Here is a 12748-nt window from a genome sequence, read left to right as displayed (position 1 = left end):
AATAATTCCTTGTTTGGTGAAGAATATTTGGTAGTCCGAGGCAAATGATTAAATCTCAGTTTTTTTAATCTGTACAGTGGAATTATTGCCAACATAATCTTTTTCCGAGGGTTGATTTGTTTCATTATAAATAGTTAAAGGCCCTCAACTCTTTCAAAATGATGCTAAATTAACTTTAGAGATAAAAATGTAAACTTGAACATAATTTACTGTTACCCAGGGCACAGTCAATGTCATTCTGATAACTTCTAATTAAGACATAGCAGTTATCTGCTAGGTTAACAGTTACAACTTCCAACATACTGATCATTGCCCATGTGGTGGTGTTTTCAGATGGACTTGAACCAGTTTAAGGGCCCTCACCCTAAATGTATTTAGTTCCTCTTTGTTTGGAACTCAAAATTTTATGGAATGTTCCATGATATTTTATGATACTACTTATCTTTGCCTACTTCATTAAGCTTCTTGGTCTGCCCATGTCCTAATACTCCTTGTCCTTATGTCTCTTATTTATCTGGTTTGCTAAGTACTGATAGAAAAGAAGGCCAATTATGAGGAGGCAATATTGTGTTGCATAAAGAGCTAGGAGAACTTAGATCACCCTGATGATGTTAGGTGTATGATATTGGGCATGTCTCTGTATGAAGACCTCTTTCATTAGTTATCTAATCTAGAAAACAAGAGATTTGGACTGGTTGTTCTCTTAATTTTTGCTTCAAAGCCTTCAAAGAATTTAAGTGAAAGGACAGATCCTTAATTTACTGGTAATATGTTAGTAGATACTTCTTAATCTTTAAAAATCTAGTTACTTAAAGAAAGTGTATTCCTTAGGTATTTAAGTCATGCAAACCACCACTATACAACTACCTCATTTGTACATCTACTTTTCTGTGCATGCTAGACAGATAGACAATCATAACATTAAGTCTATTTAGAAGCACTAGGATTTTTAGGCTTTCCTTATAGCCTATTCTTCTCAGTCAATACTATTTATAAATTACCTGCATAAACTGTGTGTGGTGGGCCTTGTTTTTTTCTTATATTTCATTTGAGGGTAAATTATGGCCATGGGGCAGTCTGTGAATGATATGGTAATACTAATAAATGTCATTATTATGATTTTATAGCAATATCTGATACTTGAGCTTTAGAAAAATTGTAGCTTTAGAAAAATTACTCAACACCTCTGATTATAGTTTCCTCTCATCAGTAAAATGTGTTCCTTGAATCTAGTCTGAAAAAGAGAGCTCTCATAGAATCAGTAGCCGTTATAGCAATGAGATCCTAGTGCTTTGTGGGATAATTAAATCTTCTTCCGTTTGGGCACTTAGAAAATGCCATCTGTATTACTCAGTGCCACTCAATGCCTGTTTTTCTTTTTTCATTTTTCTTGAGTTTTATCTACTTCTGTTCAATTTTCCATATCTATCAATTTCTATGTCAGCTGTATATAAAATTTTGGCTAGCAGTTGAAAGTAGTTCATGTATTTTGCAGTTTAAAATGAATAAAATTTCAGTGGTCGATCTGATGTGGCTTGTCATAGTTTATGCAGAGTCCAAGTTGTTTTCTAGAACTTTAAATACCTTCACAATTTTATAGTAACTTTCATCAAGAAAAACTAAATAAACTAGCATTTGTTGTTGTTGTTTTTAACCAAATATGCTGCTTTGAAGTCTCGGCATATCTTTAATTATTGTTTTAAATATCAAACAATGGGCCTGGTACTTGAAAGTACAGCCATCTTTTTGCTTATGTTCTAGAGAAAGCTGTTAAAACTACCAAGAATTTCAAGTTTGGAAAGGCTTTTTATAAGTAATAACTTTTCATAGGATTGTTTTTACCATTCCCAGTCTAGAAGTAACACAAACAAGGTTGTTTTGGAAGGAGTTGTGATATAGTAAAATAATTCAGTTCAGCCACTGCTGTGGAGTATTCTGCTGTTGTGGGGACTACAAACATAAGCAAAGAGGTCTTGAAAATTGAGCTAGAAGTAGATATGAGTCAAGAAAAATGAAGGAAAAAAAAAAAAACCCTGACATTGGGTAGTACAGATGGTACTTTCTAAGTGCCCAGATGGAGGAAAATCTAGTTATCCCACAAAGCACTAGGATCTTATTGCTATAATCTGCCATAAATATTAAAAAAAAAAGAATCATTTCTTATTCCCTTCCATCTCTCTAGCACATGTTCATTCCCCCCATCTCTCTCTCTCTCTCTTTCTTTCACACACACACACACACACACACACACACGCACACACACACGTACACGCACATGCACACACACATTCTTCTTTTCCTTTCTATTTCCCATCTGACCATGACTTAGAGTTCCTAGGGCAGTGTTTTTCAAACTGTAGATTATAACATCTTATTAATACATCATAAATCAATTTGACGAGCATTTTTTTAAAAAAGGAAGAGATTAAAATAGAAAATACCAGAATATACTACATAGTAAGGGAAAGTATCGTGTCCTGAATTTGTTTCAGTTATACATCTCATGTATTTGTATGTGATTACAATATAAAATGTATTTCTTACTGTGGATTACCATTTTTAAAAAGTTCAAAAGCCATCATTCTAAAGTGTTTTATCTAATTTTGTCTTGAACCTAATGTTCTTTAAACATGCATATTGTATAGTTACTGCATAAATATTTGGATAATGTTTTTAAAGCTAGAATTTTGTTGATGCTTGATATCTTGTTTCTAATCTGCATGGCCAGAGGAAAACCCATAGTATTAGCAAGTTTTATAATATTATTATTTTTTTAATCTGTCTTCTGCATCATTTTCAATTCAGAGAACATTGTTGAAAGACTAATTTTTTTCCCCTAATGTAGTTCATACTGGTTTGCACTGGTGTTTATATTGTTCTGAAGTAGTAGAAAGCATGACTGTGTATATGTGGTATTAAAAAATAAGGTTGGTTAATTTTAAACAGAAGGAGCCCTGGAACTGAGTTGTTCCAAATATCACCTGGAAGCAGGAATATTTATGCTTAGAATTAGTTGTTCATGGTTAAGAGGAACTAGAATCTACCACTTACTTCCCTTAAAACATCCTTCCTTAGCGGGCAGTAGTGAAGATGCCTGACTCCCTTCTAAGCCATGGTAATTCTGGTACTTTTTCTTCTGGGGCCTGAGTAAAACTTTTCAACCCCTCAGTGCCACCGAATAGCTGGAATTGGCATTTGAAAAGAAACTACTAGTTACCCCTGCCTGGGTCTGAGTTGTGATTAAGTCCATGAGCTTTAGAGATCAACAGACTAGATTTAAATCCCTGGTCCACCACTTGCTAGCTCTTGGACCTGAAACAAGTTACTTCTCAGTGACTTTATTTCCTCATCAGTAAAATGGAGATAATAACACCTACCTCATAGGATTATGTGGAGCAAATGAGCTAATGCATTTAAATTCCAGCCGCTAGCACATAGCAAGAGCTCAGCACTGACAGTTGTTTCTAAATGCTGTGGTGACCCATCTCTAAAGTAAGGAATTTCTAGTTATTGTTGGAAAATCTCTAGCTGTTATGAATATCAAGCTATATCAAGGTTCCTTATCTGCCTCATTATGGGACTAGATCAGGGGATACCAGTAGGACCATAGGATGTTAGAACTAGGAAAAATCTAAAGGGTCTTTTGAGATAGCCCTTTTATTTTACAGTTAATCTTGGGAACTTTATGATGTAATTGCTTACTTACTTCTTCGTATTCCTCACTAGACTGCAAACCTCAGGAAGAACTGTGTCTTATTTGCCATTTTTATCTCCACATAGTAGGACCTTGGCACGTAGTAGATGCTCAGCCACTTATTGATTGAATGTGCCATGGCTACTCTAAAGTCACACAGTACTTGGTGGACGTGCAGAGACTTGAGTCCTGGTCTCTTTGTCCTCAGTCCAGTACTCTGCACCATTCTGCTTTCTTCTTGACAGGATTACATACAAGGAAATTTTTAGAATATAATTAGAAGTTTTTTAGTCTGATAATCAGCTAAGGCTCCTAGAACATTTTAACTATTTTCAACTAAGTGAAAATTTCTGATAGAAAACAATCATATTTAAATTGATCTGACCACAGCAAGATTTTTTAAAGTTCCTTTACAAAGCCAACAGTTGAGTTAATGTTTCCCCTTGCTGTGTGCCCTGGCTTATAAAGCCTAGTACTGAAATCTGAACAGTATCCGTTAAATGCTTTTTTACAGTATTTTATTTTGTCTCCGGGGGCTTCATATTCTAATTGTCCTTAACTTGAGTAAACTGCTATGTAAGCAGATGTTAAGTTCTAAAGTTGCTCTAGACTAATCATCATGAGAAGTATTTTGCAGTGACCAGGTGACGCTAATAGAATATGCATTTTTATTCAGATGCAATTTAGTTGTATTGACGGAACTGCTTTTAAAATACATTCTGGTACAAAAGACACCTAAAAATAACTACAATATAAGCTTTATTCTGCTCTATAGTTGATCACATTCTTATGGAATGGCCTTTTTTCAAATTAAACTTTTAAAGTTTGAGATTATTGTAGATTTGCATGCAATTATAAGAATTAATACAGAGAGATCCTGTACCCTTCATCCACTTTCCTCCAATGGTAAATCTTGTAAAACCATAGTGTAATGTCACAGTCAGGATACTGACATTGTGGTAATCCACTGGTCTTATTCACATTTTCCCAGTTTTGCTTGTAAGTCACTTGTATGGATGTATGTTTGTGTGTTAGTTCTGTGCAATTTTATCACATGTGTATGTTCATGTATCCACTACCGTAGTCAAGACATAGAAGAATTCCATCACCACAAGGATAACCATACCTCCTTTTATAACCATACCTGCCTCCCTCCTTCCCTCCCTCCCTCCCTCCAGAGCATACTCCTTCCCAACCCCTGGCAACCACTAATCTATTCCCCACTTCTATAATTTTGTCACTTGAAGAATATTATATAAATGGAATCATGCTGTATATAATCTTTTGGTATTGGCTTTTTTACTCAGTGTAATTCACTGGAGATTTATTCAGGCTGTTGTGTATCAGTAATTCATTCCATTTTATTATATTTATAATGTTCCATAGGATGGGTATACCACAGTTTGTTTCATCGTTCACCTGTTGAAGGACATCTAGATTATTTCCAGTGTTTGACTGTTACAAATGTCCATAGTAGCTTTATTTGTATACAGATTGTGTGAACATATATTTTCTTTTTTCTGGATTAAATGACCAGGAGAGCAATTGTTGGGTCATTTCATAGTTGCATATTTCGTTTTATAAAATGCCAAACTGTTTACTGGAGTTGCTGTACCATTTTACATTCCCAGTAGCAAGGTATGAGGGATCCAGTTTCTCTGCATCCTCTCCAGCGTCTGAGATTATCATTATTTTTTGTTTGTTTCAGCCATCCTGGGACCTGTATAGTGGTATCTCGTGATTTTAATTTGTGTTTCCCTAGTGACTAATGATGTTAAACATCTTTTCATATGCTTTTCTACCATGTATCCTTTTCAGTGAAATGGCTGTTCATGTCTTTTGCCCATTTTCTAATTGAATTGTTTGGTTTTTTTTTTACTGTTGAGTTTTGAGAGTTTGTTATATATTATACATACTAGTCCTTTGTCAGATGTACGGTTTGCAGATATTTTCTCATGGTCTATGGCTTGTCTTTTCATCCTCTTAACAGGGTCTTTTGCAGATAAACATTTAAAATTTAGGGGAAGTTCAATTTATCAGTTTTCCTTTTATGGACCATGTTTTGGTGTCAAATCTATAAACACTGCCTGGGACTTAATCCTGAAGATTTTCTTTTTTTTTTCTGGAAGCTTTATAGTTTCTATTTTGAGTTAATTTGATCTAGTTTGAGTTAATTTTTTATCATGGTAAAATACATATAACATAAAATTTACCATTTTGAAGTGTATGATTCAGTGGCCTTAAGTACATTCACAGTGCTGTACAGCCATCACCACTATCTAGATCCAGAACTTTTTCATCATCTCAGACAGAAACCCAGTACCCATTAAGCAGTCACTCCCCATTTCTGCCCCCCGCACAACCCAGCCCCTGGCAACCATCAGTCTGCTTTCGGTACCATGGATTTGCCTGTTCTGGATATTTCATATAAATGAAATTGTATAATATGTGTGGCCTTTTGTGTCTGACTTCTTTCACTTAGCTAATGTTTTTGAGGTTCATTCATGTTGTAGATGTATCCGTGCTTCATTTCTTTTATGGATATATATTCCATTATGTGGCAACACCATATTTATTGTTTATCCATTCATCAGTTGATGGACACTTGGGTTGTTTCCACCTTTTGGCTCTTGTGAATAGTGCAGCTATGAACATTTCACGTACAAGTTTTTGTTTGAATACCTGTCTTCAGTTCTTTTGGGTTAATATTTAGAAGTGAGTTAATTTTTTAATAAGGTATAAGACTTAGGTTGAGGTTCTCTTTCTCTTTTTGTTCTTTCTTTGCCTATGGATGTACACTTTCTTCACCATTTTTTTTGAGGAGGCTCTCTTGCAAGGGCCATTTTAAAGAATATTGTAAAGCTTTTGGAGAATCACTAGAATTTCTGTATGTATACAGTAATTTTGAAGAAAAGCAAAAGAATTTGAAATGGAGCATTGTGAAGATAGTTTGGTGGGTTTTACTGGGGTTTTCTTTATATTATATTTGTGAAAGTTTAAGCTTGGATGTTTCTATTACAGACAAAGCAATTGTATTTTCTATGTATTGAGGTGATGAGGGAAAGAGAAAACAAGTGAGCCACGAATAGTTTTATCCCATGGATGACAGGAAGCCATTTAAGGTTATAAGAAAGACAGACATAATCACATCAAATTAAAAGATGGAATTTAAGAACGACAACTCTTGGTAGGATGGAATAAGGGCTCTGGTCAGGCAAGACTGACACAAATGTGTAGAAAGGTTTTCACACCCGGTTTAAGTGAACTCACATGCATTTTCTGTGGCATTTCTGACTTAGAAGCTTGAAAAACAACTTGAGAAAAATCAGCCTCAGACGAATAAAACTGGCACCGTTTTACATATACTGCTTATGACTTGTTAGTTTTTGTTGAATTTTTTTAAGCTCAAGGACCTAAAATCTTACTCCTGAAACTAGCTTGAGGAGAAAACTTCTATTTAAAGAAGTCTACTTAGCTGCTATCTTTAGGGGCCTATTAATATTGTTATTTTCCTTAGACTACTTTATTCCCCTGCTCCCAGAAAAGAATATTTTAACATTAGTGGGTGAAATAGGCTTGATTTCCTAGTCTTAGTAAAACCACTGAACTTTATTACAAAATACTATGAAAAAACTTCTGGGTCAACTTTTTAGTGAAGGAGAATAGAGTGTATGCATTAATAAGTAGTGATTACTAGAGTAATCATTAAGTGTAAAGTTTTCACTTTGGCAACCCAATTTTTCACTTGATATTGTACAAAATTCTGAGAAATGGTAGGAAATTACTACTTGGCTTGCGTTATCAGTCTGTTAGTAAGTTTGCATTGCCTTCTAAGCAAGTGTGAAATTCACCTGTTTCTTTAAAACTCATGTAACTTTTTATTATAACAATAATGTATTTAAATGCTTTAAGTTACCTGTAGGACTGATTTTTAACCAAATCTTTAAGCAATTGCTTCTGTAAGATGTGCTGTTTATATCCCGTTGCTAACTTTATTCCCTGGCACATTGCTGTTTCCCTGGGCCTGTACCTTCCTTAGTGTAAGAAAATGTTATGTTCTCTAGAAAGCTTCCCCTTATGATGGGTAGAGTCCTTTTCACTGGGTTATAGAAACCTCTGAACTACTCTAGGAGCTCCCAGAAGGATTTGATTCAACATTCCAGCCATACCTTTAGTACAAAGCCTGGCACATAGTAGACGCTCAATAAATATTTTGGAAGGAAGGAAGGAGGACCTCTGACATATATTTATATACAGCACGTTAGTTAACTGTGGCCCATTTATCATTATTTCAGACTAATTTAGGAGTTCTCTCTAAGCATAGAAACCACTTATTTTTATATTGTATAAGCAAATTTATTAGGTTGAGTAAAAAGTCTTTTCCTTTTGGTATGCTAATCTTCCAGAATGGTATTTGGTGATATGTGTCTTATGGGTAACTATATAATTGAGATATAATTGACATAACATTGTATATATTTAAGGTATACAATGTGATGATTTGATACATGTATAGTGAAATACCATAATAAGGTTAGTTAACACAGCCTTACATCACATACTTATTTTGTTGTTGTTATGGTGAGAACATTAAAGTTCTACTTTCATAACAGCTTTCAAATATGTAATACAGTATTGTTACTATAGTCATCCTGCTGTACCTTAGGTCCCTGGAACTTATAACTGAAAGTTTGTACCCTTTGACCTACATCTCCCCATTACCCCCACCCCTCAGCCCTTGGCAACCACCGTTCTACTCTGTTTCTATAAGTCTGACGTTTTTAAATTCTACATATAAGTGATATCATATGGTATTTCTCTTTGTTTTATATGACTTACTTGACTTAGCATAATGCCATCAAGGTCCATCCATGTTGTTGCAAGTGGCAGAATTGCCTTCTTTTTTATGGCTGAGTAATATTTCATTGTGTGTGTGTATCACATTTTCTTTACCCATCTGTCTGTGGATGGACACTTAGGTTGTTTGCATGTCTTGGTTGTTGTAAATAATGCTTAAAGCTTCCCTTATTTTTTTTCTGAATTCTGTTTATTTCAGATAATCTTGTGTATCCTAAGTTTTTTCCAGGCTTGAAATAACACTTTGGTCTATAGTATTTGGTATGTAAAATTGCAAATAATCAGTTGTTGCTTATGATTGGCCTAAAAATCTGTGTAAAGCTCTTAGTGTTGAGTATCTAGGTATAGAAGAGCACCAAAATGGCAAACTAGTGTTCTTATTCTTTATTTCTATATCCTTCTTATAAATTCTCAATTCTTATTCCAAGTACATAAAACTTTGAAACTTCTTGTATTAAAAAGCCATGCTAAATAATGAGCTTTTTAAAAAAAAAATTTATTGAAGTATAGGTGATTTACAATGTTGTGTTAATTTCTATTGTACAGCAAAGTGACTCAGTTATACATATATATACATTCTTTCTCATATTCTTTTCCATTATGGTTTATCACAGGATGTTGAATACAGTTCCCTGTGCTATACAGTAGGACCTTGTTGTTTATCCATTTTATGTATAATAGTTTGCATCTGCTAATCCCAAACTCCTAATCCATCCCTCCCCCACCCCTCTCCCCCTTGGCAACCACAAGTCTGCTCAATAATGAGCTTTTGAAGTTTTAAAAAGGTCTGAGTGTTTTGAGTCATTTCTAATCCTGTTTCCCCTTTTTGGTGTCATTTCCTCAATTTTGACAGATTCTATAAACTCTGAATTGTTTAATATTTAGACAGAATGCCGACTAAAAGTCTCAAAATTTTGTAGCCCTCTTATGTTTTATGATATGTTTCATTGTAAGTGGACTAGGAGACAGAAATTGTGACTTTGAATATTGCCTGTGACACAAGCAGTGTGATTTTTGGCAGGATGTTTAACCCCCTGAACCTCCAGATTATTAACCTCTATCTCATTGTGTAGTTGCAAAGGTAAAATAAGGTAGAAAGGTGTAAGAGCATGGTGTAAACCATATAAAGTGTTACACGTATATAATACGTTCTTTTGTTATTAAAATGGGTGGTTAGATATATTTTCCTCTTTACCTTACTCATCTAAAAATGCATTCATCAAGAGTTCTTTAAACTCTAAGCTTTTACTTATCAATGTTTCTATTATCGGTTTCTTAAACCAGTGCTGGGACAACAAAATGAAACTACTACAACAGTTCCTTGCTTTTTGCTGTGTTTTAATAAAATTAGTTTAGAAGCATCAGCAAATTCAGTTAGACATAAGCTTATTATCTAACTCTGTTCCTCCATTAGGCTAAACAGAGCTTTTTGCGGTTGAGGAATAGGTTAAAATCCAACTGAAAGCAATATTTGTGGAATTTCTTTTTTAAAAATGACTTATTCATAGCCAGTGACCTAGTGTGGTAAACTAAACAGAATTGATTTCTTTATTAATTGATGTCCCATTTATTGAGTACCCACTTAGTCTGTACTTGGCCAGAGCAGCATGACATTTACTAATATATGTGAGTTTGCTTTTTAAAAAACTTTCATTCTCCTTGAAATTTTTATCTGCTAGCAGTAAACTATTTTAAGGAGTTCAAATGACCTATTATAAAAAGCTTCTAAGAAAACTACGTTCCAAAGATTGATTAGACCTTTAGACTGCTGATAACCCAGCTGGATATGAAAAAAAGCTTCTTACAGTTGGTGCTCTGTGCACCACATTTTTGGTTAATAGCAAGATGATGATAAATACCATAGGCTAGGGTTTCCTTGGTGGTGCAGTGGTTAAGAATCCACTTGCCAATGCAGGAGACACGGGTTCGAGCCCTGGTCCAGGAAGATCCCACATGCCGCTGAGCAACTAAGCCCGTGCACCACAACTACTGAGCCTGTGCTCTAGAGCCTTTGAGCCACAGCTACTGAAACCCCTGCGCCTAGAGCCCGTGCACCACAACGAAGAGTAGCCCCCGCTCGCCACAACTAGAGAAAGCCCGCGCACAGCAACAAAGACCCAAGGCAGCCATAAATACATACATACATACATACATAAAATACCATAGGCTAGTGCCAGTCTAATAACAGTGTAGCAAAACCTAATTTTTGGAAGAATATAATATGTCCAGGATCATTCCATTAATAGTGGATGTTATACAAAAAGAAGAAAAAATGGCCATTCATCCTGTGGAGAACACATATAATGATCAGATATTCATTCTTTAGTTGAGTGTTTTCTCCCAATTTTTAAATTAATGAATTAAGATGTGGAAGACTCAGTTATAGAAAAGTTCATTTTTCACATTTCCTTCACTGATTAGTTGCTTTCTAGTCATAAAATCAGAATTTCATTAAAGCCATATGATATAAAGTGTTTTTAACCATATTTCATGAATTTTTGGGGTAGTACACTAAAATAATTTAGGTAGCTTTTAGAATGTTCTGCATGAGATTGTTGTTGGCAAGTAAAAGAAAACAGTTTTAACATTGTTTTGCAAAAATTATTTAACAAAATAAGTTTACATTTCCAGGACCAGAATTAATGCAAGAATGTTTAATGTCTTGCAATGAGTTTGCTTGGGCTGAGTCAAGGCAGCTTTAGAAATGAATTCTATCAAAGAAGACTATTATTAGAGACAAATATAGTAACCTCACTGGTTGTTATTGTGTTTAAAAGATGAGATCAGGTATCTCTGGTCTTTATCAGGGATTCAGATCCCTAAGAAAATAGGTGGCCCTTGCCTTTTCCCTTCTGGATCTACCTAGAAACTATTCTGCTGAGAAGGAATCCAAGGCTGTGAAGAATCTTCAGAGTTTCAGGTCCACAGATATTTCTCTCCCCTTAGTTTTCTACTTAAATAGAAAAAGAATACTTGGAATTTTTCACATTTAATTTCCCTTATTATGAAGTGATTCTTCTTACTAGGCAAATAATCAGTTGAATAAATACCATTTTGTAGTGAGAATGTTTTTTTCTGTTACCCAGTCATTCATATTGAACAGGTTGCATTTGTTACCACCTGTAGAGAAAATTGTGTTAAGCAAAGCCGTCTTTACAATTTCTTATTTAAAATTTGTTTCCTTTTATTCTTCCTTGTTGCACATTTTTTGCACTTTCTACATTCAGTTCAAAAGAACAACTATGTAAAGGGATACACTAATCAGTGGTGTCCTGTTCTCTTGATTTAGGCTTTTGCCAAATCACATCTAAAAGTTAGAGGAAGCATTCCTTCAGTGTGCAGTGACTGTTACTCTCTGCTAGGTCAGTGATACTCTAAGTGTGGTCCAGGATCCGGTGCCAGTCTGCAGACTGCAGTCCGTGACAAGTACAGAATATAATATTAAGCATTTAGAAACTTCATGCAGTTTGACATTGCCGTGACATCTAAATGCATTATTTTGTATTTTACAAAAATACTGGTTTACGGCAAATTGGAGAAAGTCCTTCACCACAGACAATCTGAGAAGCACCGGGTTAGATGACTTCATCAACTTCTAGCACAAGCCATCACAGCCTGGGGCTGGGGATGGATGTTAAATAACTGTCCTGTTGATCTAGCTACAGTTGGTTGATTAGGTGCTCAGCTGTAGCAAAGCCCAAATGAATTTGTTTCCCTGGCATAAAGTCAAGGGTTATCCTAAGTGTCAGTAATAATTAAATGAATCAGCTGTTCCTGTGGTTTCTGAACGGCTTTTTATTTTTTCTTACTTGGATTTGAAGCACTATCTGCTAAAGTTATATAGTCTGGCAACCTTAATAATTCCTACATTTTCCCTGGAACTTGAAAAGCTTACAACTGTGTTTCTCTCGTGTGTTAATAAACTAAAACTACATTCACTATAAAATACTGATCATTAACTATGGCCAGAGTTTGGTCTAACGTAAAAGCATGAGTAAGAGAGGAAAGAGAATCTCCACTAACAGTAATCACTAATTGTGAAAATTTGCTGTCTTAGGTGTGGCATTTTACTTTCAGATATTTTGATCATTGCTTCTTTAAAAAATTCATATAGCAGTTGATGACATTATTATAATTGAACCACAAGTTGCCACTAGCTCTGAAAATATCAATTTCCAATTTAGCATTGTAATCTAA

At 34.8% G+C, this 12748-nt stretch overlaps 1 protein-coding gene across 2 annotated transcripts in view; it reads left to right on the top strand.

Annotated features, from left to right (window-relative positions):
• Window positions 1–12748, top strand: part of ADD3 (adducin 3) — a 122823-nt gene that overhangs the window by 82178 nt on the left and 27897 nt on the right. The gene's annotated exons all lie outside the window — the stretch shown is intronic.

This window comes from Leucopleurus acutus, assembly GCF_964270905.1.
Source record: "Leucopleurus acutus genome assembly, chromosome: 14".
Taxonomy (NCBI): Eukaryota; Metazoa; Chordata; class Mammalia; order Artiodactyla; family Delphinidae; genus Leucopleurus; species Leucopleurus acutus.
The sequence above is the reverse complement of the archived record's forward strand: the minus strand, read 5'-3'. Positions and strand labels throughout refer to the sequence as shown.